Raw genomic sequence first — 26,227 nt, 5'->3', positions numbered from 1 at the left:
TGGGTGGCACCGTAGTCGGAAACCAATTCTGGTTATCGCTTCTCGGCCTTTTGGCTAAGATCAAGTGCAGTATCTGTTCTTATCAGTTTAATATCTGATACGTCCCCTATCTGGGGACCATATATTAAATGGATTTTTAGAACAGGGAGATGGAAAAATAGCTTGCTCTGTCCACTCCACGCATTGACCTGGTATTGCAGTATCTCCAGGACCGGTGCACCCCTTCTTTAATGCAGTTTCTAAAATCAGAAAAAATTGAATTCAATGCTTTTTGTTCATTTTGCTTGTTTGTCGGATTTTGGGATGGACTCTTTGGCTTTGCTTTTCTTCTCCTCATTGGATTTTTCATGTTAAAAGTTGCAGAAGCCAGATGACAAGCTCATTTTGGTTCAACTTCAGCAACTGTGCATTGCATTGCCATGTAATGTAATGTAATGCAATGCAATCTATCTAGCTCTCCCTCTATACTTCCTTTTGGATAAACAGACATATTAGGCAAGCATTTTGGAGCTTTCACCTAAATAACTACAGGTGGTGAGATAAGCTGCACAATATAATTGACCTTTCAGTATATTGTTGCACACACACCATCTATTTAGCAAATGCCCTTGTTATCAACAGCAGCCTTTTAAACTCACCTGAGCTAACAGGTATGTGAGCTGGTTACTCTGCTGCGCTTAAAATTTCTTTTTTGGTTTGCTACAATGCCTTTTCTGAAACGTTGTCTCCCTCTGCTGGAACACTGACTTCTTTCATTTAATGCCTGCAGACTATAAAAGAGAAACCAACCCAAAAAGTTTGGTTGATTAGTCTGTGGCATTCTTTTAAACTGTTGCTTATGGCGGTCTCTGTGAGCTTCTCAGTGACATTCAGCCATCCAGGTATCCCGCCTGCAGTAGACGGAATGTGGCAATAGAACGCTGGCTGCGCGTGTCATAATAGGCTCTGAGCCTTTATATACCTGCGCACAGCAGCAGCCACCTTCAGTCTGCTGCTGGACAGCCAGCAGCAGCAGCAGCAGGAGAGGTAATTAATCAGCAACCCTCCTGCTAAGGGTAGACAGCTGCTCGTTCCACCCCCCCCGCCTTAATTGGTTCTCCTCCCTTCCAACGGTGTTGAGGCGGGTGGGAACAGCCGGGGGTTGAGGGTTCTGTGCTAAAAGAGGTGGAGTTATGCAGATCTAAAACGCGTGGATTGCAGCAGCAGCAAGCCGAAAAGTGCAGGCATGTGAGGGATCTAGAGGTTGACAGCATGTCTTCTTAACGGGAGTCCAGGTGGCCATCTCCACAAATGGACTTTTCAGAATCCTTGGGTGGCACCGTAGTCGGAAACCAATTCTGGTTATCGCTTCTCGGCCTTTTGGCTAAGATCAAGTGTAGTATCTGTTCTTATCAGTTTAATATCTGATACGTCCCCTATCTGGGGACCATATATTAAATGGATTTTTAGAACAGGGAGATGGAAAAAGAGCTTGCTCTGTCCACTCCACGCATTGACCTGGTATTGCAGTATCTCCAGGACCGGTGCACCCCTTCTTTAATGCAGTTTCTAAAATCAGAAAGAATTGAATTCAATGCTTTTTGTTCATTTTGCTTGTTTGTCGGATTTTGGGATGGACTCTTTGGCTTTGCTTTTCTTCTCCTCATTGGATTTTTCATGTTAAAAGTTGCAGAAGCCAGATGACAAGCTCATTTTGGTTCAACTTCAGCAACTGTGCATTGCATTGCCATGTAATGTAATGTAATGCAATGCTATCTATCTAGCTCTCCCTCTATACTTCCTTTTGGATAAACAGACATATTAGGCAAGCATTTTGGAGCTTTCACCTAAATAACTACAGGTGGTGAGATAAGCTGCACAATATAATTGACCTTTCAGTATATTGTTGCACACACACCATCTATTTAGCAAATGCCCTTGTTATCAACAGCAGCCTTTTAAACTCACCTGAGCTAACAGGTATGTGAGCTGGTTACTCTGCTGCGCTTAAAATTTCTTTTTTGGTTTGCTACAATGCCTTTTCTGAAACGTTGTCTCCCTCTGCTGGAACACTGACTTCTTTCATTTAATGCCTGCAGACTATAAAAGAGAAACCAACCCAAAAAGTTTGGTTGATTAGTCTGTGGCATTCTTTTAAACTGTTGCTTATGGCGGTCTCTGTGAGCTTCTCAGTGACATTCAGCCATCCAGGTATCCCGCCTGCAGTAGACGGAATGTGGCAATGGAACGCTGGCTGCGCGTGTCATAATAGGCTCTGAGCCTTTATATACCTGCGCACAGCAGCAGCCACCTTCAGTCTGCTGCTGGACAGCCAGCAGCAGCAGGAGAGGTAATTAATCAGCAACCCTCCTGCTAAGGGTAGACAGCTGCTCGTTCCACCCCCCCCCGCCTTAATTGGTTCTCCTCCCTTCCAACGGTGTTGAGGCGGGTGGGAACAGCCGGGGGTTGAGGGTACTGTGCTAAAAGAGGTGGAGTTATGCAGATCTAAAACGCGTGGATTGCAGCAGCAGCAAGCCGAAAAGTGCAGGCATGTGAGGGATCTAGAGGTTGACAGCATGTCTTCTTAACGGGAGTCCAGGTGGCCATCTCCACAAATGGACTTTTCAGAATCCTTGGGTGGCACCGTAGTCGGAAACCAATTCTGGTTATCGCTTCTCGGCCTTTTGGCTAAGATCAAGTGTAGTATCTGTTCTTATCAGTTTAATATCTGATACGTCCCCTATCTGGGGACCATATATTAAATGGATTTTTAGAACAGGGAGATGGAAAAAGAGCTTGCTCTGTCCACTCCACGCATTGACCTGGTATTGCAGTATCTCCAGGACCGGTGCACCCCTTCTTTAATGCAGTTTCTAAAATCAGAAAGAATTGAATTCAATGCTTTTTGTTCATTTTGCTTGTTTGTCGGATTTTGGGATGGACTCTTTGGCTTTGCTTTTCTTCTCCTCATTGGATTTTTCATGTTAAAAGTTGCAGAAGCCAGATGACAAGCTCATTTTGGTTCAACTTCAGCAACTGTGCATTGCATTGCCATGTAATGTAATGTAATGCAATGCTATCTATCTAGCTCTCCCTCTATACTTCCTTTTGGATAAACAGACATATTAGGCAAGCATTTTGGAGCTTTCACCTAAATAACTACAGGTGGTGAGATAAGCTGCACAATATAATTGACCTTTCAGTATATTGTTGCACACACACCATCTATTTAGCAAATGCCCTTGTTATCACCAGCAGCCTTTTAAACTCACCTGAGCTAACAGGTATGTGAGCTGGTTACTCTGCTGCGCTTAAAATTTCTTTTTTGGTTTGCTACAATGCCTTTTCTGAAACGTTGTCTCCCTCTGCTGGAACACTGACTTCTTTCATTTAATGCCTGCAGACTATAAAAGAGAAACCAACCCAAAAAGTTTGATTGATTAGTCTGTGGCATTCTTTTAAACTGTTGCTTATGGCGGTCTCTGTGAGCTTCTCAGTGACATTCAGCCATCCAGGTATCCCGCCTGCAGTAGACGGAATGTGGCAATGGAACGCTGGCTGCGCGTGTCATAATAGGCTCTGAGCCTTTATATACCTGCGCACAGCAGCAGCCACCTTCAGTCTGCTGCTGGACAGCCAGCAGCAGCAGCAGCAGGAGAGGTAATTAATCAGCAACCCTCCTGCTAAGGGTAGACAGCTGCTCGTTCCACCCCCCCCCCCGCCTTAATTGGTTCTCCTCCCTTCCAACGGTGTTGAGGCGGGTGGGAACAGCCGGGGGTTGAGGGTACTGTGCTAAAAGAGGTGGAGTTATGCAGATCTAAAACGCGTGGATTGCAGCAGCAGCAAGCCGAAAAGTGCAGGCATGTGAGGGATCTAGAGGTTGACAGCATGTCTTCTTAACGGGAGTCCAGGTGGCCATCTCCACAAATGGACTTTTCAGAATCCTTGGGTGGCACCGTAGTCGGAAACCAATTCTGGTTATCGCTTCTCGGCCTTTTGGCTAAGATCAAGTGTAGTATCTGTTCTTATCAGTTTAATATCTGATACGTCCCCTATCTGGGGACCATATATTAAATGGATTTTTAGAACAGGGAGATGGAAAAAGAGCTTGCTCTGTCCACTCCACGCATTGACCTGGTATTGCAGTATCTCCAGGACCGGTGCACCCCTTCTTTAATGCAGTTTCTAAAATCAGAAAGAATTGAATTCAATGCTTTTTGTTCATTTTGCTTGTTTGTCGGATTTTGGGATGGACTCTTTGGCTTTGCTTTTCTTCTCCTCATTGGATTTTTCATGTTAAAAGTTGCAGAAGCCAGATGACAAGCTCATTTTGGTTCAACTTCAGCAACTGTGCATTGCATTGCCATGTAATGTAATGTAATGCAATGCTATCTATCTAGCTCTCCCTCTATACTTCCTTTTGGATAAACAGACAAATTAGGCAAGCATTTTGGAGCTTTCACCTAAATAACTACAGGTGGTGAGATAAGCTGCACAATATAATTGACCTTTCAGTATATTGTTGCACACACACCATCTATTTAGCAAATGCCCTTGTTATCAACAGCAGCCTTTTAAACTCACCTGAGCTAACAGGTATGTGAGCTGGTTACTCTGCTGCGCTTAAAATTTCTTTTTTGGTTTGCTACAATGCCTTTTCTGAAACGTTGTCTCCCTCTGCTGGAACACTGACTTCTTTCATTTAATGCCTGCAGACTATAAAAGAGAAACCAACCCAAAAAGTTTGGTTGATTAGTCTGTGGCATTCTTTTAAACTGTTGCTTATGGCGGTCTCTGTGAGCTTCTCAGTGACATTCAGCCATCCAGGTATCCCGCCTGCAGTAGACGGAATGTGGCAATGGAACGCTGGCTGCGCGTGTCATAATAGGCTCTGAGCCTTTATATACCTGCGCACAGCAGCAGCCACCTTCAGTCTGCTGCTGGACAGCCAGCAGCAGCAGCAGCAGGAGAGGTAATTAATCAGCAACCCTCCTGCTAAGGGTAGACAGCTGCTCATTCCACCCCCCCCCCGCCTTAATTGGTTCTCCTCCCTTCCAACGGTGTTGAGGCGGGTGGGAACAGCCGGGGGTTGAGGGTACTGTGCTAAAAGAGGTGGAGTTATGCAGATCTAAAACGCGTGGATTGCAGCAGCAGCAAGCCGAAAAGTGCAGGCATGTGAGGGATCTAGAGGTTGACAGCATGTCTTCTTAACGGGAGTCCAGGTGGCCATCTCCACAAATGGACTTTTCAGAATCCTTGGGTGGCACCGTAGTCGGAAACCAATTCTGGTTATCGCTTCTCGGCCTTTTGGCTAAGATCAAGTGTAGTATCTGTTCTTATCAGTTTAATATCTGATACGTCCCCTATCTGGGGACCATATATTAAATGGATTTTTAGAACAGGGAGATGGAAAAAGAGCTTGCTCTGTCCACTCCACGCATTGACCTGGTATTGCAGTATCTCCAGGACCGGTGCACCCCTTCTTTAATGCAGTTTCTAAAATCAGAAAGAATTGAATTCAATGCTTTTTGTTCATTTTGCTTGTTTGTCGGATTTTGGGATGGACTCTTTGGCTTTGCTTTTCTTCTCCTCATTGGATTTTTCATGTTAAAAGTTGCAGAAGCCAGATGACAAGCTCATTTTGGTTCAACTTCAGCAACTGTGCATTGCATTGCCATGTAATGTAATGTAATGCAATGCTATCTATCTAGCTCTCCCTCTATACTTCCTTTTGGATAAACAGACAAATTAGGCAAGCATTTTGGAGCTTTCACCTAAATAACTACAGGTGGTGAGATAAGCTGCACAATATAATTGACCTTTCAGTATATTGTTGCACACACACCATCTATTTAGCAAATGCCCTTGTTATCAACAGCAGCCTTTTAAACTCACCTGAGCTAACAGGTATGTGAGCTGGTTACTCTGCTGCGCTTAAAATTTCTTTTTTGGTTTGCTACAATGCCTTTTCTGAAACGTTGTCTCCCTCTGCTGGAACACTGACTTCTTTCATTTAATGCCTGCAGACTATAAAAGAGAAACCAACCCAAAAAGTTTGGTTGATTAGTCTGTGGCATTCTTTTAAACTGTTGCTTATGGCGGTCTCTGTGAGCTTCTCAGTGACATTCAGCCATCCAGGTATCCCGCCTGCAGTAGACGGAATGTGGCAATGGAACGCTGGCTGCGCGTGTCATAATAGGCTCTGAGCCTTTATATACCTGCGCACAGCAGCAGCCACCTTCAGTCTGCTGCTGGACAGCCAGCAGCAGCAGCAGCAGGAGAGGTAATTAATCAGCAACCCTCCTGCTAAGGGTAGACAGCTGCTCATTCCACCCCCCCCCCGCCTTAATTGGTTCTCCTCCCTTCCAACGGTGTTGAGGCGGGTGGGAACAGCCGGGGGTTGAGGGTACTGTGCTAAAAGAGGTGGAGTTATGCAGATCTAAAACGCGTGGATTGCAGCAGCAGCAAGCCGAAAAGTGCAGGCATGTGAGGGATCTAGAGGTTGACAGCATGTCTTCTTAACGGGAGTCCAGGTGGCCATCTCCACAAATGGACTTTTCAGAATCCTTGGGTGGCACCGTAGTCGGAAACCAATTCTGGTTATCGCTTCTCGGCCTTTTGGCTAAGATCAAGTGTAGTATCTGTTCTTATCAGTTTAATATCTGATACGTCCCCTATCTGGGGACCATATATTAAATGGATTTTTAGAACAGGGAGATGGAAAAAGAGCTTGCTCTGTCCACTCCACGCATTGACCTGGTATTGCAGTATCTCCAGGACCGGTGCACCCCTTCTTTAATGCAGTTTCTAAAATCAGAAAGAATTGAATTCAATGCTTTTTGTTCATTTTGCTTGTTTGTCGGATTTTGGGATGGACTCTTTGGCTTTGCTTTTCTTCTCCTCATTGGATTTTTCATGTTAAAAGTTGCAGAAGCCAGATGACAAGCTCATTTTGGTTCAACTTCAGCAACTGTGCATTGCATTGCCATGTAATGTAATGTAATGCAATGCTATCTATCTAGCTCTCCCTCTATACTTCCTTTTGGATAAACAGACATATTAGGCAAGCATTTTGGAGCTTTCACCTAAATAACTACAGGTGGTGAGATAAGCTGCACAATATAATTGACCTTTCAGTATATTGTTGCACACACACCATCTATTTAGCAAATGCCCTTGTTATCAACAGCAGCCTTTTAAACTCACCTGAGCTAACAGGTATGTGAGCTGGTTACTCTGCTGCGCTTAAAATTTCTTTTTTGGTTTGCTACAATGCCTTTTCTGAAACGTTGTCTCCCTCTGCTGGAACACTGACTTCTTTCATTTAATGCCTGCAGACTATAAAAGAGAAACCAACCCAAAAAGTTTGGTTGATTAGTCTGTGGCATTCTTTTAAACTGTTGCTTATGGCGGTCTCTGTGAGCTTCTCAGTGACATTCAGCCATCCAGGTATCCCGCCTGCAGTAGACGGAATGTGGCAATGGAACGCTGGCTGCGCGTGTCATAATAGGCTCTGAGCCTTTATATACCTGCGCACAGCAGCAGCCACCTTCAGTCTGCTGCTGGACAGCCAGCAGCAGCAGGAGAGGTAATTAATCAGCAACCCTCCTGCTAAGGGTAGACAGCTGCTCGTTCCACCCCCCCCCGCCTTAATTGGTTCTCCTCCCTTCCAACGGTGTTGAGGCGGGTGGGAACAGCCGGGGGTTGAGGGTACTGTGCTAAAAGAGGTGGAGTTATGCAGATCTAAAACGCGTGGATTGCAGCAGCAGCAAGCCGAAAAGTGCAGGCATGTGAGGGATCTAGAGGTTGACAGCATGTCTTCTTAACGGGAGTCCAGGTGGCCATCTCCACAAATGGACTTTTCAGAATCCTTGGGTGGCACCGTAGTCGGAAACCAATTCTGGTTATCGCTTCTCGGCCTTTTGGCTAAGATCAAGTGTAGTATCTGTTCTTATCAGTTTAATATCTGATACGTCCCCTATCTGGGGACCATATATTAAATGGATTTTTAGAACAGGGAGATGGAAAAAGAGCTTGCTCTGTCCACTCCACGCATTGACCTGGTATTGCAGTATCTCCAGGACCGGTGCACCCCTTCTTTAATGCAGTTTCTAAAATCAGAAAGAATTGAATTCAATGCTTTTTGTTCATTTTGCTTGTTTGTCGGATTTTGGGATGGACTCTTTGGCTTTGCTTTTCTTCTCCTCATTGGATTTTTCATGTTAAAAGTTGCAGAAGCCAGATGACAAGCTCATTTTGGTTCAACTTCAGCAACTGTGCATTGCATTGCCATGTAATGTAATGTAATGCAATGCTATCTATCTAGCTCTCCCTCTATACTTCCTTTTGGATAAACAGACATATTAGGCAAGCATTTTGGAGCTTTCACCTAAATAACTACAGGTGGTGAGATAAGCTGCACAATATAATTGACCTTTCAGTATATTGTTGCACACACACCATCTATTTAGCAAATGCCCTTGTTATCAACAGCAGCCTTTTAAACTCACCTGAGCTAACAGGTATGTGAGCTGGTTACTCTGCTGCGCTTAAAATTTCTTTTTTGGTTTGCTACAATGCCTTTTCTGAAACGTTGTCTCCCTCTGCTGGAACACTGACTTCTTTCATTTAATGCCTGCAGACTATAAAAGAGAAACCAACCCAAAAAGTTTGATTGATTAGTCTGTGGCATTCTTTTAAACTGTTGCTTATGGCGGTCTCTGTGAGCTTCTCAGTGACATTCAGCCATCCAGGTATCCCGCCTGCAGTAGACGGAATGTGGCAATGGAACGCTGGCTGCGCGTGTCATAATAGGCTCTGAGCCTTTATATACCTGCGCACAGCAGCAGCCACCTTCAGTCTGCTGCTGGACAGCCAGCAGCAGCAGCAGCAGGAGAGGTAATTAATCAGCAACCCTCCTGCTAAGGGTAGACAGCTGCTCGTTCCACCCCCCCCCCGCCTTAATTGGTTCTCCTCCCTTCCAACGGTGTTGAGGCGGGTGGGAACAGCCGGGGGTTGAGGGTACTGTGCTAAAAGAGGTGGAGTTATGCAGATCTAAAACGCGTGGATTGCAGCAGCAGCAAGCCGAAAAGTGCAGGCATGTGAGGGATCTAGAGGTTGACAGCATGTCTTCTTAACGGGAGTCCAGGTGGCCATCTCCACAAATGGACTTTTCAGAATCCTTGGGTGGCACCGTAGTCGGAAACCAATTCTGGTTATCGCTTCTCGGCCTTTTGGCTAAGATCAAGTGTAGTATCTGTTCTTATCAGTTTAATATCTGATACGTCCCCTATCTGGGGACCATATATTAAATGGATTTTTAGAACAGGGAGATGGAAAAAGAGCTTGCTCTGTCCACTCCACGCATTGACCTGGTATTGCAGTATCTCCAGGACCGGTGCACCCCTTCTTTAATGCAGTTTCTAAAATCAGAAAGAATTGAATTCAATGCTTTTTGTTCATTTTGCTTGTTTGTCGGATTTTGGGATGGACTCTTTGGCTTTGCTTTTCTTCTCCTCATTGGATTTTTCATGTTAAAAGTTGCAGAAGCCAGATGACAAGCTCATTTTGGTTCAACTTCAGCAACTGTGCATTGCATTGCCATGTAATGTAATGTAATGCAATGCTATCTATCTAGCTCTCCCTCTATACTTCCTTTTGGATAAACAGACATATTAGGCAAGCATTTTGGAGCTTTCACCTAAATAACTACAGGTGGTGAGATAAGCTGCACAATATAATTGACCTTTCAGTATATTGTTGCACACACACCATCTATTTAGCAAATGCCCTTGTTATCAACAGCAGCCTTTTAAACTCACCTGAGCTAACAGGTATGTGAGCTGGTTACTCTGCTGCGCTTAAAATTTCTTTTTTGGTTTGCTACAATGCCTTTTCTGAAACGTTGTCTCCCTCTGCTGGAACACTGACTTCTTTCATTTAATGCCTGCAGACTATAAAAGAGAAACCAACCCAAAAAGTTTGGTTGATTAGTCTGTGGCATTCTTTTAAACTGTTGCTTATGGCGGTCTCTGTGAGCTTCTCAGTGACATTCAGCCATCCAGGTATCCCGCCTGCAGTAGACGGAATGTGGCAATGGAACGCTGGCTGCGCGTGTCATAATAGGCTCTGAGCCTTTATATACCTGCGCACAGCAGCAGCCACCTTCAGTCTGCTGCTGGACAGCCAGCAGCAGCAGCAGCAGGAGAGGTAATTAATCAGCAACCCTCCTGCTAAGGGTAGACAGCTGCTCGTTCCACCCCCCCCCCCGCCTTAATTGGTTCTCCTCCCTTCCAACGGTGTTGAGGCGGGTGGGAACAGCCGGGGGTTGAGGGTACTGTGCTAAAAGAGGTGGAGTTATGCAGATCTAAAACGCGTGGATTGCAGCAGCAGCAAGCCGAAAAGTGCAGGCATGTGAGGGATCTAGAGGTTGACAGCATGTCTTCTTAACGGGAGTCCAGGTGGCCATCTCCACAAATGGACTTTTCAGAATCCTTGGGTGGCACCGTAGTCGGAAACCAATTCTGGTTATCGCTTCTCGGCCTTTTGGCTAAGATCAAGTGTAGTATCTGTTCTTATCAGTTTAATATCTGATACGTCCCCTATCTGGGGACCATATATTAAATGGATTTTTAGAACAGGGAGATGGAAAAAGAGCTTGCTCTGTCCACTCCACGCATTGACCTGGTATTGCAGTATCTCCAGGACCGGTGCACCCCTTCTTTAATGCAGTTTCTAAAATCAGAAAGAATTGAATTCAATGCTTTTTGTTCATTTTGCTTGTTTGTCGGATTTTGGGATGGACTCTTTGGCTTTGCTTTTCTTCTCCTCATTGGATTTTTCATGTTAAAAGTTGCAGAAGCCAGATGACAAGCTCATTTTGGTTCAACTTCAGCAACTGTGCATTGCATTGCCATGTAATGTAATGTAATGCAATGCTATCTATCTAGCTCTCCCTCTATACTTCCTTTTGGATAAACAGACATATTAGGCAAGCATTTTGGAGCTTTCACCTAAATAACTACAGGTGGTGAGATAAGCTGCACAATATAATTGACCTTTCAGTATATTGTTGCACACACACCATCTATTTAGCAAATGCCCTTGTTATCAACAGCAGCCTTTTAAACTCACCTGAGCTAACAGGTATGTGAGCTGGTTACTCTGCTGCGCTTAAAATTTCTTTTTTGGTTTGCTACAATGCCTTTTCTGAAACGTTGTCTCCCTCTGCTGGAACACTGACTTCTTTCATTTAATGCCTGCAGACTATAAAAGAGAAACCAACCCAAAAAGTTTGGTTGATTAGTCTGTGGCATTCTTTTAAACTGTTGCTTATGGCGGTCTCTGTGAGCTTCTCAGTGACATTCAGCCATCCAGGTATCCCGCCTGCAGTAGACGGAATGTGGCAATGGAACGCTGGCTGCGCGTGTCATAATAGGCTCTGAGCCTTTATATACCTGCGCACAGCAGCAGCCACCTTCAGTCTGCTGCTGGACAGCCAGCAGCAGCAGGAGAGGTAATTAATCAGCAACCCTCCTGCTAAGGGTAGACAGCTGCTCGTTCCACCCCCCCCCGCCTTAATTGGTTCTCCTCCCTTCCAACGGTGTTGAGGCGGGTGGGAACAGCCGGGGGTTGAGGGTACTGTGCTAAAAGAGGTGGAGTTATGCAGATCTAAAACGCGTGGATTGCAGCAGCAGCAAGCCGAAAAGTGCAGGCATGTGAGGGATCTAGAGGTTGACAGCATGTCTTCTTAACGGGAGTCCAGGTGGCCATCTCCACAAATGGACTTTTCAGAATCCTTGGGTGGCACCGTAGTCGGAAACCAATTCTGGTTATCGCTTCTCGGCCTTTTGGCTAAGATCAAGTGTAGTATCTGTTCTTATCAGTTTAATATCTGATACGTCCCCTATCTGGGGACCATATATTAAATGGATTTTTAGAACAGGGAGATGGAAAAAGAGCTTGCTCTGTCCACTCCACGCATTGACCTGGTATTGCAGTATCTCCAGGACCGGTGCACCCCTTCTTTAATGCAGTTTCTAAAATCAGAAAGAATTGAATTCAATGCTTTTTGTTCATTTTGCTTGTTTGTCGGATTTTGGGATGGACTCTTTGGCTTTGCTTTTCTTCTCCTCATTGGATTTTTCATGTTAAAAGTTGCAGAAGCCAGATGACAAGCTCATTTTGGTTCAACTTCAGCAACTGTGCATTGCATTGCCATGTAATGTAATGTAATGCAATGCTATCTATCTAGCTCTCCCTCTATACTTCCTTTTGGATAAACAGACATATTAGGCAAGCATTTTGGAGCTTTCACCTAAATAACTACAGGTGGTGAGATAAGCTGCACAATATAATTGACCTTTCAGTATATTGTTGCACACACACCATCTATTTAGCAAATGCCCTTGTTATCAACAGCAGCCTTTTAAACTCACCTGAGCTAACAGGTATGTGAGCTGGTTACTCTGCTGCGCTTAAAATTTCTTTTTTGGTTTGCTACAATGCCTTTTCTGAAACGTTGTCTCCCTCTGCTGGAACACTGACTTCTTTCATTTAATGCCTGCAGACTATAAAAGAGAAACCAACCCAAAAAGTTTGGTTGATTAGTCTGTGGCATTCTTTTAAACTGTTGCTTATGGCGGTCTCTGTGAGCTTCTCAGTGACATTCAGCCATCCAGGTATCCCGCCTGCAGTAGACGGAATGTGGCAATGGAACGCTGGCTGCGCGTGTCATAATAGGCTCTGAGCCTTTATATACCTGCGCACAGCAGCAGCCACCTTCAGTCTGCTGCTGGACAGCCAGCAGCAGCAGCAGCAGGAGAGGTAATTAATCAGCAACCCTCCTGCTAAGGGTAGACAGCTGCTCATTCCACCCCCCCCCCGCCTTAATTGGTTCTCCTCCCTTCCAACGGTGTTGAGGCGGGTGGGAACAGCCGGGGGTTGAGGGTACTGTGCTAAAAGAGGTGGAGTTATGCAGATCTAAAACGCGTGGATTGCAGCAGCAGCAAGCCGAAAAGTGCAGGCATGTGAGGGATCTAGAGGTTGACAGCATGTCTTCTTAACGGGAGTCCAGGTGGCCATCTCCACAAATGGACTTTTCAGAATCCTTGGGTGGCACCGTAGTCGGAAACCAATTCTGGTTATCGCTTCTCGGCCTTTTGGCTAAGATCAAGTGTAGTATCTGTTCTTATCAGTTTAATATCTGATACGTCCCCTATCTGGGGACCATATATTAAATGGATTTTTAGAACAGGGAGATGGAAAAAGAGCTTGCTCTGTCCACTCCACGCATTGACCTGGTATTGCAGTATCTCCAGGACCGGTGCACCCCTTCTTTAATGCAGTTTCTAAAATCAGAAAGAATTGAATTCAATGCTTTTTGTTCATTTTGCTTGTTTGTCGGATTTTGGGATGGACTCTTTGGCTTTGCTTTTCTTCTCCTCATTGGATTTTTCATGTTAAAAGTTGCAGAAGCCAGATGACAAGCTCATTTTGGTTCAACTTCAGCAACTGTGCATTGCATTGCCATGTAATGTAATGTAATGCAATGCTATCTATCTAGCTCTCCCTCTATACTTCCTTTTGGATAAACAGACATATTAGGCAAGCATTTTGGAGCTTTCACCTAAATAACTACAGGTGGTGAGATAAGCTGCACAATATAATTGACCTTTCAGTATATTGTTGCACACACACCATCTATTTAGCAAATGCCCTTGTTATCAACAGCAGCCTTTTAAACTCACCTGAGCTAACAGGTATGTGAGCTGGTTACTCTGCTGCGCTTAAAATTTCTTTTTTGGTTTGCTACAATGCCTTTTCTGAAACGTTGTCTCCCTCTGCTGGAACACTGACTTCTTTCATTTAATGCCTGCAGACTATAAAAGAGAAACCAACCCAAAAAGTTTGGTTGATTAGTCTGTGGCATTCTTTTAAACTGTTGCTTATGGCGGTCTCTGTGAGCTTCTCAGTGACATTCAGCCATCCAGGTATCCCGCCTGCAGTAGACGGAATGTGGCAATGGAACGCTGGCTGCGCGTGTCATAATAGGCTCTGAGCCTTTATATACCTGCGCACAGCAGCAGCCACCTTCAGTCTGCTGCTAGACAGCCAGCAGCAGCAGCAGCAGGAGAGGTAATTAATCAGCAACCCTCCTGCTAAGGGTAGACAGCTGCTCGTTCCACCCCCCCCCCGCCTTAATTGGTTCTCCTCCCTTCCAACGGTGTTGAGGCGGGTGGGAACAGCCGGGGGTTGAGGGTACTGTGCTAAAAGAGGTGGAGTTATGCAGATCTAAAACGCGTGGATTGCAGCAGCAGCAAGCCGAAAAGTGCAGGCATGTGAGGGATCTAGAGGTTGACAGCATGTCTTCTTAACGGGAGTCCAGGTGGCCATCTCCACAAATGGACTTTTCAGAATCCTTGGGTGGCACCGTAGTCGGAAACCAATTCTGGTTATCGCTTCTCGGCCTTTTGGCTAAGATCAAGTGTAGTATCTGTTCTTATCAGTTTAATATCTGATACGTCCCCTATCTGGGGACCATATATTAAATGGATTTTTAGAACAGGGAGATGGAAAAAGAGCTTGCTCTGTCCACTCCACGCATTGACCTGGTATTGCAGTATCTCCAGGACCGGTGCACCCCTTCTTTAATGCAGTTTCTAAAATCAGAAAGAATTGAATTCAATGCTTTTTGTTCATTTTGCTTGTTTGTCGGATTTTGGGATGGACTCTTTGGCTTTGCTTTTCTTCTCCTCATTGGATTTTTCATGTTAAAAGTTGCAGAAGCCAGATGACAAGCTCATTTTGGTTCAACTTCAGCAACTGTGCATTGCATTGCCATGTAATGTAATGTAATGCAATGCTATCTATCTAGCTCTCCCTCTATACTTCCTTTTGGATAAACAGACATATTAGGCAAGCATTTTTGAGCTTTCACCTAAATAACTACAGGTGGTGAGATAAGCTGCACAATATAATTGACCTTTCAGTATATTGTTGCACACACACCATCTATTTAGCAAATGCCCTTGTTATCAACAGCAGCCTTTTAAACTCACCTGAGCTAACAGGTATGTGAGCTGGTTACTCTGCTGCGCTTAAAATTTCTTTTTTGGTTTGCTACAATGCCTTTTCTGAAACGTTGTCTCCCTCTGCTGGAACACTGACTTCTTTCATTTAATGCCTGCAGACTATAAAAGAGAAACCAACCCAAAAAGTTTGGTTGATTAGTCTGTGGCATTCTTTTAAACTGTTGCTTATGGCGGTCTCTGTGAGCTTCTCAGTGACATTCAGCCATCCAGGTATCCCGCCTGCAGTAGACGGAATGTGGCAATGGAACGCTGGCTGCGCGTGTCATAATAGGCTCTGAGCCTTTATATACCTGCGCACAGCAGCAGCCACCTTCAGTCTGCTGCTGGACAGCCAGCAGCAGCAGCAGCAGGAGAGGTAATTAATCAGCAACCCTCCTGCTAAGGGTAGACAGCTGCTCGTTCCACCCCCCCCCCCGCCTTAATTGGTTCTCCTCCCTTCCAACGGTGTTGAGGCGGGTGGGAACAGCCGGGGGTTGAGGGTACTGTGCTAAAAGAGGTGGAGTTATGCAGATCTAAAACGCGTGGATTGCAGCAGCAGCAAGCCGAAAAGTGCAGGCATGTGAGGGATCTAGAGGTTGACAGCATGTCTTCTTAACGGGAGTCCAGGTGGCCATCTCCACAAATGGACTTTTCAGAATCCTTGGGTGGCACCGTAGTCGGAAACCAATTCTGGTTATCGCTTCTCGGCCTTTTGGCTAAGATCAAGTGTAGTATCTGTTCTTATCAGTTTAATATCTGATACGTCCCCTATCTGGGGACCATATATTAAATGGATTTTTAGAACAGGGAGATGGAAAAAGAGCTTGCTCTGTCCACTCCACGCATTGACCTGGTATTGCAGTATCTCCAGGACCGGTGCACCCCTTCTTTAATGCAGTTTCTAAAATCAGAAAGAATTGAATTCAATGCTTTTTGTTCATTTTGCTTGTTTGTCGGATTTTGGGATGGACTCTTTGGCTTTGCTTTTCTTCTCCTCATTGGATTTTTCATGTTAAAAGTTGCAGAAGCCAGATGACAAGCTCATTTTGGTTCAACTTCAGCAACTGTGCATTGCATTGCCATGTAATGTAATGTAATGCAATGCTATCTATCTAGCTCTCCCTCTATACTTCCTTTTGGATAAACAGATATATTAGGCAAGCATTTTGGAGCTTTCACCTAAATAACTACAGGTGGTGAGATAAGCTGCACAATATAATTGACCTTTCAGTATATTGTTGCACACACACCATCTATTTAGCAAATGCCCTTGTTATCAACAGCAGCCTTTTAAACTCACCTGAGCTAACAGGTATGTGAGCTGGTTACTCTGCTGCGCTTAAAATTTCTTTTTTGGTTTGCTACAATGCCTTTTCTGAAACGTTGTCTCCCTCTGCTGGAACACTGACTTCTTTCATTTAATGCCTGCAGACTATAAAAGAGAAACCAACCCAAAAAGTTTGGTTGATTAGTCTGTGGCATTCTTTTAAACTGTTGCTTATGGCGGTCTCTGTGAGCTTCTCAGTGACATTCAGCCATCCAGGTATTCCGCCTGCAGTAGACGGAATGTGGCAATGGAACGCTGGCTGCGCGTGTCATAATAGGCTCTGAGCCTTTATATACCTGCGCACAGCAGCAGCCACCTTCAGTCTGCTGCTGGACAGCCAGCAGCAGCAGCAGCAGGAGAGGTAATTAATCAGCAACCCTCCTGCTAAGGGTAGACAGCTGCTCGTTCCACCCCCCCCCCCGCCTTAATTGGTTCTCCTCCCTTCCAACGGTGTTGAGGCGGGTGGGAACAGCCGGGGGTTGAGGGTACTGTGTTAAAAGAGGTGGAGTTATGCAGATCTAAAACGCGTGGATTGCAGCAGCAGCAAGCCGAAAAGTGCAGGCATGTGAGGGATCTAGAGGTTGACATCATGTCTTCTTAACGGGAGTCCAGGTGGCCATCTCCACAAATGGACTTTTCAGAATCCTTGGGTGGCACCGTAGTCGGAAACCAATTCTGGTTATCGCTTCTCGGCCTTTTGGCTAAGATCAAGTGTAGTATCTGTTCTTATCAGTTTAATATCTGATACGTCCCCTATCTGGGGACCATATATTAAATGGATTTTTAGAACAGGGAGATGGAAAAAGAGCTTGCTCTGTCCACTCCACGCATTGACCTGGTATTGCAGTATCTCCAGGACCGGTGCACCCCTTCTTTAATGCAGTTTCTAAAATCAGAAAGAATTGAATTCAATGCTTTTTGTTCATTTTGCTTGTTTGTCGGATTTTGGGATGGACTCTTTGGCTTTGCTTTTCTTCTCCTCATTGGATTTTTCATGTTAAAAGTTGCAGAAGCCAGATGACAAGCTCATTTTGGTTCAACTTCAGCAACTGTGCATTGCATTGCCATGTAATGTAATGTAATGCAATGCTATCTATCTAGCTCTCCCTCTATACTTCCTTTTGGATAAACAGACATATTAGGCAAGCATTTTGGAGCTTTCACCTAAATAACTACAGGTGGTGAGATAAGCTGCACAATATAATTGACCTTTCAGTATATTGTTGCACACACACCATCTATTTAGCAAATGCCCTTGTTATCAACAGCAGCCTTTTAAACTCACCTGAGCTAACAGGTATGTGAGCTGGTTACTCTGCTGCGCTTAAAATTTCTTTTTTGGTTTGCTACAATGCCTTTTCTGAAACGTTGTCTCCCTCTGCTGGAACACTGACTTCTTTCATTTAATGCCTGCAGACTATAAAAGAGAAACCAACCCAAAAAGTTTGGTTGATTAGTCTGTGGCATTCTTTTAAACTGTTGCTTATGGCGGTCTCTGTGAGCTTCTCAGTGACATTCAGCCATCCAGGTATCCCGCCTGCAGTAGACGGAATGTGGCAATGGAACGCTGGCTGCGCGTGTCATAATAGGCTCTGAGCCTTTATATACCTGCGCACAGCAGCAGCCACCTTCAGTCTGCTGCTGGACAGCCAGCAGCAGCAGCAGCAGGAGAGGTAATTAATCAGCAACCCTCCTGCTAAGGGTAGACAGCTGCTCGTTCCACCCCCCCCCCCCGCCTTAATTGGTTCTCCTCCCTTCCAACGGTGTTGAGGCGGGTGGGAACAGCCGGGGGTTGAGGGTACTGTGCTAAAAGAGGTGGAGTTATGCAGATCTAAAACGCGTGGATTGCAGCAGCAGCAAGCCGAAAAGTGCAGGCATGTGAGGGATCTAGAGGTTGACAGCATGTCTTCTTAACGGGAGTCCAGGTGGCCATCTCCACAAATGGACTTTTCAGAATCCTTGGGTGGCACCGTAGTCGGAAACCAATTCTGGTTATCGCTTCTCGGCCTTTTGGCTAAGATCAAGTGTAGTATCTGTTCTTATCAGTTTAATATCTGATACGTCCCCTATCTGGGGACCATATATTAAATGGATTTTTAGAACAGGGAGATGGAAAAAGAGCTTGCTCTGTCCACTCCACGCATTGACCTGGTATTGCAGTATCTCCAGGACCGGTGCACCCCTTCTTTAATGCAGTTTCTAAAATCAGAAAGAATTGAATTCAATGCTTTTTGTTCATTTTGCTTGTTTGTCGGATTTTGGGATGGACTCTTTGGCTTTGCTTTTCTTCTCCTCATTGGATTTTTCATGTTAAAAGTTGCAGAAGCCAGATGACAAGCTCATTTTGGTTCAACTTCAGCAACTGTGCATTGCATTGCCATGTAATGTAATGTAATGCAATGCTATCTATCTAGCTCTCCCTCTATACTTCCTTTTGGATAAACAGACATATTAGGCAAGCATTTTTGAGCTTTCACCTAAATAACTACAGGTGGTGAGATAAGCTGCACAATATAATTGACCTTTCAGTATATTGTTGCACACACACCATCTATTTAGCAAATGCCCTTGTTATCAACAGCAGCCTTTTAAACTCACCTGAGCTAACAGGTATGTGAGCTGGTTACTCTGCTGCGCTTAAAATTTCTTTTTTGGTTTGCTACAATGCCTTTTCTGAAACGTTGTCTCCCTCTGCTGGAACACTGACTTCTTTCATTTAATGCCTGCAGACTATAAAAGAGAAACCAACCCAAAAAGTTTGGTTGATTAGTCTGTGGCATTCTTTTAAACTGTTTCTTATGGCGGTCTCTGTGAGCTTCTCAGTGACATTCAGCCATCCAGGTATCCCGCCTGCAGTAGACGGAATGTGGCAATGGAACGCTGGCTGCGCGTGTCATAATAGGCTCTGAGCCTTTATATACCTGCGCACAGCAGCAGCCACCTTCAGTCTGCTGCTGGACAGCCAGCAGCAGCAGCAGCAGGAGAGGTAATTAATCAGCAACCCTCCTGCTAAGGGTAGACAGCTGCTCGTTCCACCCCCCCCCCGCCTTAATTGGTTCTCCTCCCTTCCAACGGTGTTGAGGCGGGTGGGAACAGCCGGGGGTTGAGGGTACTGTGCTAAAAGAGGTGGAGTTATGCAGATCTAAAACGCGTGGATTGCAGCAGCAGCAAGCCGAAAAGTGCAGGCATGTGAGGGATCTAGAGGTTGACAGCATGTCTTCTTAACGGGAGTCCAGGTGGCCATCTCCACAAATGGACTTTTCAGAATCCTTGGGTGGCACCGTAGTCGGAAACCAATTCTGGTTATCGCTTCTCGGCCTTTTGGCTAAGATCAAGTGTAGTATCTGTTCTTATCAGTTTAATATCTGATACGTCCCCTATCTGGGGACCATATATTAAATGGATTTTTAGAACAGGGAGATGGAAAAAGAGCTTGCTCTGTCCACTCCACGCATTGACCTGGTATTGCAGTATCTCCAGGACCGGTGCACCCCTTCTTTAATGCAGTTTCTAAAATCAGAAAGAATTGAATTCAATGCTTTTTGTTCATTTTGCTTGTTTGTCGGATTTTGGGATGGACTCTTTGGCTTTGCTTTTCTTCTCCTCCTTGGATTTTTCATGTTAAAAGTTGCAGAAGCCAGATGACAAGCTCATTTTGGTTCAACTTCAGCAACTGTGCATTGCATTGCCATGTAATGTAATGTAATGCAATGCTATCTATCTAGCTCTCCCTCTATACTTCCTTTTGGATAAACAGACATATTAGGCAAGCATTTTGGAGCTTTCACCTAAATAACTACAGGTGGTGAGATAAGCTGCACAATATAATTGACCTTTCAGTATATTGTTGCACACACACCATCTATTTAGCAAATGCCCTTGTTATCAACAGCAGCCTTTTAAACTCACCTGAGCTAACAGGTATGTGAGCTGGTTACTCTGCTGCGCTTAAAATTTCTTTTTTGGTTTGCTACAATGCCTTTTCTGAAACGTTGTCTCCCTCTGCTGGAACACTGACTTCTTTCATTTAATGCCTGCAGACTATAAAAGAGAAACCAACCCAAAAAGTTTGGTTGATTAGTCTGTGGCATTCTTTTAAACTGTTGCTTATGGCGGTCTCTGTGAGCTTCTCAGTGACATTCAGCCATCCAGGTATCCCGCCTGCAGTAGACGGAATGTGGCAATGGAACGCTGGCTGCGCGTGTCATAATAGGCTCTGAGCCTTTATATACCTGCGCACAGCAGCAGCCACCTTCAGTCTGCTGCTGGACAGCCAGCAGCAGCAGCAGCAGGAGAGGTAATTAATCAGCAACCCTCCTGCTAAGGGTAGACAGCTGCTCGTTCCACCCCCCCCCCCGCCTTAATTGGTTCTCCTCCCTTCCAACGGTGTTGAGGCGGGTGGGAACAGCCGGGGGTTGAGGGTACTGTGCTAAAAGAGGTGGAGTTATGCAGATCTAAAACGCGTGGATTGCAGCAGCAGCAAGCCGAAAAGTGCAGGCATGTGAGGGATCTAGAGGTTGACAGCATGTCTTCTTAACGGGAGTCCAGGTGGCCATCTCCACAAATGGACTTTTCAGAATCCTTGGGTGGCACCGTAGTCGGAAACCAATTCTGGTTATCGCTTCTCGGCCTTTTGGCTAAGATCAAGTGTAGTATCTGTTCTTATCAGTTTAATATCTGATACGTCCCCTATCTGGGGACCATATATTAATTGGATTTTTAGAACAGGGAGATGGAAAAAGAGCTTGCTCTGTCCACTCCACGCATTGACCTGGTATTGCAGTATCTCCAGGACCGGTGCACCCCTTCTTTAATGCAGTTTCTAAAATCAGAAAGAATTGAATTCAATGCTTTTTGTTCATTTTGCTTGTTTGTCGGATTTTGGGATGGACTCTTTGGCTTTGCTTTTCTTCTCCTCATTGGATTTTTCATGTTAAAAGTTGCAGAAGCCAGATGACAAGCTCATTTTGGTTCAACTTCAGCAACTGTGCATTGCATTGCCATGTAATGTAATGTAATGCAATGCTATCTATCTAGCTCTCCCTCTATACTTCCTTTTGGATAAACAGACATATTAGGCAAGCATTTTGGAGCTTTCACCTAAATAACTACAGGTGGTGAGATAAGCTGCACAATATAATTGACCTTTCAGTATATTGTTGCACACACACCATCTATTTAGCAAATGCCCTTGTTATCAACAGCAGCCTTTTAAACTCACCTGAGCTAACAGGTATGTGAGCTGGTTACTCTGCTGCGCTTAAAATTTCTTTTTTGGTTTGCTACAATGCCTTTTCTGAAACGTTGTCTCCCTCTGCTGGAACACTGACTTCTTTCATTTAATGCCTGCAGACTATAAAAGAGAAACCAACCCAAAAAGTTTGGTTGATTAGTCTGTGGCATTCTTTTAAACTGTTGCTTATGGCGGTCTCTGTGAGCTTCTCAGTGACATTCAGCCATCCAGGTATCCCGCCTGCAGTAGACGGAATGTGGCAATGGAACGCTGGCTGCGCGTGTCATAATAGGCTCTGAGCCTTTATATACCTGCGCACAGCAGCAGCCACCTTCAGTCTGCTGCTGGACAGCCAGCAGCAGCAGCAGCAGGAGAGGTAATTAATCAGCAACCCTCCTGCTAAGGGTAGACAGCTGCTCGTTCCACCCCCCCCCCCCCGCCTTAATTGGTTCTCCTCCCTTCCAACGGTGTTGAGGCGGGTGGGAACAGCCGGGGGTTGAGGGTACTGTGCTAAAAGAGGTGGAGTTATGCAGATCTAAAACGCGTGGATTGCAGCAGCAGCAAGCCGAAAAGTGCAGGCATGTGAGGGATCTAGAGGTTGACAGCATGTCTTCTTAACGGGAGTCCAGGTGGCCATCTCCACAAATGGACTTTTCAGAATCCTTGGGTGGCACCGTAGTCGGAAACCAATTCTGGTTATCGCTTCTCGGCCTTTTGGCTAAGATCAAGTGTAGTATCTGTTCTTATCAGTTTAATATCTGATACGTCCCCTATCTGGGGACCATATATTAAATGGATTTTTAGGACAGGGAGATGGAAAAAGAGCTTGCTCTGTCCACTCCACGCATTGACCTGGTATTGCAGTATCTCCAGGACCGGTGCACCCCTTCTTTAATGCAGTTTCTAAAATCAGAAAGAATTGAATTCAATGCTTTTTGTTCATTTTGCTTGTTTGTCGGATTTTGGGATGGACTCTTTGGCTTTGCTTTTCTTCTCCTCATTGGATTTTTCATGTTAAAAGTTGCAGAAGCCAGATGACAAGCTCATTTTGGTTCAACTTCAGCAACTGTGCATTGCATTGCCATGTAATGTAATGTAATGCAATGCTATCTATCTAGCTCTCCCTCTATACTTCCTTTTGGATAAACAGACATATTAGGCAAGCATTTTGGAGCTTTCACCTAAATAACTACAGGTGGTGAGATAAGCTGCACAATATAATTGACCTTTCAGTATATTGTTGCACACACACCATCTATTTAGCAAATGCCCTTGTTATCAACAGCAGCCTTTTAAACTCACCTGAGCTAACAGGTATGTGAGCTGGTTACTCTGCTGCGCTTAAAATTTCTTTTTTGGTTTGCTACAATGCCTTTTCTGAAACGTTGTCTCCCTCTGCTGGAACACTGACTTCTTTCATTTAATGCCTGCAGACTATAAAAGAGAAACCAACCCAAAAAGTTTGGTTGATTAGTCTGTGGCATTCTTTTAAACTGTTGCTTATGGCGGTCTCTGTGAGCTTCTCAGTGACATTCAGCCATCCAGGTATCCCGCCTGCAGTAGACGGAATGTGGCAATGGAACGCTGGCTGCGCGTGTCATAATAGGCTCTGAGCCTTTATATACCTGCGCACAGCAGCAGCCACCTTCAGTCTGCTGCTGGACAGCCAGCAGCAGCAGCAGCAGGAGAGGTAATTAATCAGCAACCCTCCTGCTAAGGGTAGACAGCTGCTCGTTCCACCCCCCCCCCCGCCTTAATTGGTTCTCCTCCCTTCCAACGGTGTTGAGGCGGGTGGGAACAGCCGGGGGTTGAGGGTACTGTGCTAAAAGAGGTGGAGTTATGCAGATCTAAAACGCGTGGATTGCAGCAGCAGCAAGCCGAAAAGTGCAGGCATGTGAGGGATCTGAGGTTGACAGCATGTCTTCTTAACGGGAGTCCAGGTGGCCATCTCCACAAATGGACTTTTCAGAATCCTTGGGTGGCACCGTAGTCGGAAACCAATTCTGGTTATCGCTTCTCGGCCTTTTGGCTAAGATCAAGTGTAGTATCTGTTCTTATCAGTTTAATATCTGATACGTCCCCTATCTGGGGACCATATATTAAATGGATTTTTAGAACAGGGAGATGGAAAAAGAGCTTGCTCTGTCCACTCCACGCATTGACCTGGTATTGCAGTATCTCCAGGACCGGTGCACCCCTTCTTTAATGCAGTTTCTAAAATCAGAAAGAATTGAATTCAATGCTTTTTGTTCATTTTGCTTGTTTGTCGGATTTTGGGATGGACTCTTTGGCTTTGCTTTTCTTCTCCTCATTGGATTTTTCATGTTAAAAGTTGCAGAAGCCAGATGACAAGCTCATTTTGGTTCAACTTCAGCAACTGTGCATTGCATTGCCATGTAATGTAATGTAATGCAATGCTGTCTATCTAGCTCTCCCTCTATACTTCCTTTTGGATAAACAGACATATTAGGCAAGCATTTTGGAGCTTTCACCTAAATAACTACAGGTGGTGAGATAAGCTGCACAATATAATTGACCTTTCAGTATATTGTTGCACACACACCATCTATTTAGCAAATGCCCTTGTTATCAACAGCAGCCTTTTAAACTCACCTGAGCTAACAGGTATGTGAGCTGGTTACTCTGCTGCGCTTAAAATTTCTTTTTTGGTTTGCTACAATGCCTTTTCTGAAACGTTGTCTCCCTCTGCTGGAACACTGACTTCTTTCATTTAATGCCTGCAGACTATAAAAGAGAAACCAACCCAAAAAGTTTGGTTGATTAGTCTGTGGCATTCTTTTAAACTGTTGATTATGGCGGTCTCTGTGAGCTTCTCAGTGACATTCAGCCATCCAGGTATCCCGCCTGCAGTAGACGGAATGTGGCAATGGAACGCTGGCTGCGCGTGTCATAATAGGCTCTGAGCCTTTATATACCTGCGCACAGCAGCAGCCACCTTCAGTCTGCTGCTGGACAGCCAGCAGCAGCAGCAGCAGGAGAGGTAATTAATCAGCAACCCTCCTGCTAAGGGTAGACAGCTGCTCGTTCCACCCCCCCCCCGCCTTAATTGGTTCTCCTCCCTTCCAACGGTGTTGAGGCGGGTGGGAACAGCCGGGGGTTGAGGGTACTGTGCTAAAAGAGGTGGAGTTATGCAGATCTAAAACGCGTGGATTGCAGCAGCAGCAAGCCGAAAAGTGCAGGCATGTGAGGGATCTAGAGGTTGACAGCATGTCTTCTTAACGGGAGTCCAGGTGGCCATCTCCACAAATGGACTTTTCAGAATCCTTGGGTGGCACCGTAGTCGGAAACCAATTCTGATTATCGCTTCTCGGCCTTTTGGCTAAGATCAAGTGTAGTATCTGTTCTTATCAGTTTAATATCTGATACGTCCCCTATCTGGGGACCATATATTAAATGGATTTTTAGAACAGGGAGATGGAAAAAGAGCTTGCTCTGTCCACTCCACGCATTGACCTGGTATTGCAGTATCTCCAGGACCGGTGCACCCCTTCTTTAATGCAGTTTCTAAAATCAGAAAGAATTGAATTCAATGCTTTTTGTTCATTTTGCTTGTTTGTCGGATTTTGGGATGGACTCTTTGGCTTTGCTTTTCTTCTCCTCATTGGATTTTTCATGTTAAAAGTTGCAGAAGCCAGATGACAAGCTCATTTTGGTTCAACTTCAGCAACTGTGCATTGCATTGCCATGTAATGTAATGTAATGCAATGCTATCTATCTAGCTCTCCCTCTATACTTCCTTTTGGATAAACAGACATATTAGGCAAGCATTTTGGAGCTTTCACCTAAATAACTACAGGTGGTGAGATAAGCTGCACAATATAATTGACCTTTCAGTATATTGTTGCACACACACCATCTATTTAGCAAATGCCCTTGTTATCAACAGCAGCCTTTTAAACTCACCTGAGCTAACAGGTATGTGAGCTGGTTACTCTGCTGCGCTTAAAATTTCTTTTTTGGTTTGCTACAATGCCTTTTCTGAAACGTTGTCTCCCTCTGCTGGAACACTGACTTCTTTCATTTAATGCCTGCAGACTATAAAAGAGAAACCAACCCAAAAAGTTTGGTTGATTAGTCTGTGGCATTCTTTTAAACTGTTGCTTATGGCGGTCTCTGTGAGCTTCTCAGTGACATTCAGCCATCCAGGTATCCCGCCTGCAGTAGACGGAATGTGGCAATGGAACGCTGGCTGCGCGTGTCATAATAGGCTCTGAGCCTTTATATACCTGCGCACAGCAGCAGCCACCTTCAGTCTGCTGCTGGACAGCCAGCAGCAGCAGCAGCAGGAGAGGTAATTAATCAGCAACCCTCCTGCTAAGGGTAGACAGCTGCTCGTTCCACCCCCCCCCCCCGCCTTAATTGGTTCTCCTCCCTTCCAACGGTGTTGAGGCGGGTGGGAACAGCCGGGGGTTGAGGGTACTGTGCTAAAAGAGGTGGAGTTATGCAGATCTAAAACGCGTGGATTGCAGCAGCAGCAAGCCGAAAAGTGCAGGCATGTGAGGGATCTAGAGGTTGACAGCATGTCTTCTTAACGGGAGTCCAGGTGGCCATCTCCACAAATGGACTTTTCAGAATCCTTGGGTGGCACCGTAGTCG

The 26,227-nt window shown here is 45.1% G+C and overlaps 20 non-coding genes across 20 annotated transcripts; all 20 read left to right on the top strand.

The window, feature by feature from the left end:
• The first annotated feature begins 34 nt into the window (after positions 1-34).
• On the top strand, positions 35-225 carry LOC141185461 (U2 spliceosomal RNA). The gene has a single exon (XR_012260122.1). It is a non-coding gene; the product is annotated as a U2 spliceosomal RNA (small nuclear RNA).
• Positions 226-1,343: 1,118 nt separating this feature from the next.
• LOC141185675 (U2 spliceosomal RNA) lies at positions 1,344-1,534 on the top strand. Its single transcript, XR_012260311.1, has one exon. It is a non-coding gene; the product is annotated as a U2 spliceosomal RNA (small nuclear RNA).
• A 1,113-nt stretch (positions 1,535-2,647) lies between these two features.
• Positions 2,648-2,838, top strand: LOC141185662 (U2 spliceosomal RNA). The gene has a single exon (XR_012260302.1). It is a non-coding gene; the product is annotated as a U2 spliceosomal RNA (small nuclear RNA).
• Positions 2,839-3,959: 1,121 nt separating this feature from the next.
• Positions 3,960-4,150, top strand: LOC141185650 (U2 spliceosomal RNA). Its single transcript, XR_012260291.1, has one exon. It is a non-coding gene; the product is annotated as a U2 spliceosomal RNA (small nuclear RNA).
• Positions 4,151-5,270: 1,120 nt separating this feature from the next.
• On the top strand, positions 5,271-5,461 carry LOC141185638 (U2 spliceosomal RNA). Its single transcript, XR_012260280.1, has one exon. It is a non-coding gene; the product is annotated as a U2 spliceosomal RNA (small nuclear RNA).
• A 1,120-nt stretch (positions 5,462-6,581) lies between these two features.
• On the top strand, positions 6,582-6,772 carry LOC141185626 (U2 spliceosomal RNA). Its single transcript, XR_012260269.1, has one exon. It is a non-coding gene; the product is annotated as a U2 spliceosomal RNA (small nuclear RNA).
• A 1,113-nt stretch (positions 6,773-7,885) lies between these two features.
• LOC141185613 (U2 spliceosomal RNA) lies at positions 7,886-8,076 on the top strand. Its single transcript, XR_012260258.1, has one exon. It is a non-coding gene; the product is annotated as a U2 spliceosomal RNA (small nuclear RNA).
• A 1,120-nt stretch (positions 8,077-9,196) lies between these two features.
• LOC141185601 (U2 spliceosomal RNA) lies at positions 9,197-9,387 on the top strand. The gene has a single exon (XR_012260248.1). It is a non-coding gene; the product is annotated as a U2 spliceosomal RNA (small nuclear RNA).
• Positions 9,388-10,508: 1,121 nt separating this feature from the next.
• LOC141185589 (U2 spliceosomal RNA) lies at positions 10,509-10,699 on the top strand. Its single transcript, XR_012260237.1, has one exon. It is a non-coding gene; the product is annotated as a U2 spliceosomal RNA (small nuclear RNA).
• Positions 10,700-11,812: 1,113 nt separating this feature from the next.
• LOC141185576 (U2 spliceosomal RNA) lies at positions 11,813-12,003 on the top strand. The gene has a single exon (XR_012260226.1). It is a non-coding gene; the product is annotated as a U2 spliceosomal RNA (small nuclear RNA).
• Positions 12,004-13,123: 1,120 nt separating this feature from the next.
• On the top strand, positions 13,124-13,314 carry LOC141185564 (U2 spliceosomal RNA). Its single transcript, XR_012260215.1, has one exon. It is a non-coding gene; the product is annotated as a U2 spliceosomal RNA (small nuclear RNA).
• Positions 13,315-14,434: 1,120 nt separating this feature from the next.
• Positions 14,435-14,625, top strand: LOC141185551 (U2 spliceosomal RNA). The gene has a single exon (XR_012260204.1). It is a non-coding gene; the product is annotated as a U2 spliceosomal RNA (small nuclear RNA).
• Positions 14,626-15,746: 1,121 nt separating this feature from the next.
• Positions 15,747-15,937, top strand: LOC141185539 (U2 spliceosomal RNA). The gene has a single exon (XR_012260193.1). It is a non-coding gene; the product is annotated as a U2 spliceosomal RNA (small nuclear RNA).
• Positions 15,938-17,058: 1,121 nt separating this feature from the next.
• On the top strand, positions 17,059-17,249 carry LOC141185527 (U2 spliceosomal RNA). The gene has a single exon (XR_012260182.1). It is a non-coding gene; the product is annotated as a U2 spliceosomal RNA (small nuclear RNA).
• Positions 17,250-18,371: 1,122 nt separating this feature from the next.
• LOC141185515 (U2 spliceosomal RNA) lies at positions 18,372-18,562 on the top strand. The gene has a single exon (XR_012260171.1). It is a non-coding gene; the product is annotated as a U2 spliceosomal RNA (small nuclear RNA).
• A 1,120-nt stretch (positions 18,563-19,682) lies between these two features.
• LOC141185503 (U2 spliceosomal RNA) lies at positions 19,683-19,873 on the top strand. Its single transcript, XR_012260160.1, has one exon. It is a non-coding gene; the product is annotated as a U2 spliceosomal RNA (small nuclear RNA).
• A 1,121-nt stretch (positions 19,874-20,994) lies between these two features.
• LOC141191383 (U2 spliceosomal RNA) lies at positions 20,995-21,185 on the top strand. The gene has a single exon (XR_012265380.1). It is a non-coding gene; the product is annotated as a U2 spliceosomal RNA (small nuclear RNA).
• Positions 21,186-22,308: 1,123 nt separating this feature from the next.
• LOC141184355 (U2 spliceosomal RNA) lies at positions 22,309-22,499 on the top strand. The gene has a single exon (XR_012259118.1). It is a non-coding gene; the product is annotated as a U2 spliceosomal RNA (small nuclear RNA).
• Positions 22,500-23,619: 1,120 nt separating this feature from the next.
• Positions 23,620-23,810, top strand: LOC141185490 (U2 spliceosomal RNA). Its single transcript, XR_012260148.1, has one exon. It is a non-coding gene; the product is annotated as a U2 spliceosomal RNA (small nuclear RNA).
• A 1,120-nt stretch (positions 23,811-24,930) lies between these two features.
• LOC141185478 (U2 spliceosomal RNA) lies at positions 24,931-25,121 on the top strand. The gene has a single exon (XR_012260137.1). It is a non-coding gene; the product is annotated as a U2 spliceosomal RNA (small nuclear RNA).
• The last annotated feature ends 1,106 nt before the right edge of the window (positions 25,122-26,227 follow it).

The sequence above is a fragment of the Phyllobates terribilis genome, unplaced genomic scaffold (assembly GCF_046119375.1).
Source record: "Phyllobates terribilis strain yellow unplaced genomic scaffold, ASM4611937v1 Scaffold_40__1_contigs__length_11209783, whole genome shotgun sequence".
In the NCBI taxonomy this organism is placed as follows: Eukaryota; Metazoa; Chordata; class Amphibia; order Anura; family Dendrobatidae; genus Phyllobates; species Phyllobates terribilis.
The sequence above is the reverse complement of the archived record's forward strand: the minus strand, read 5'-3'. Positions and strand labels throughout refer to the sequence as shown.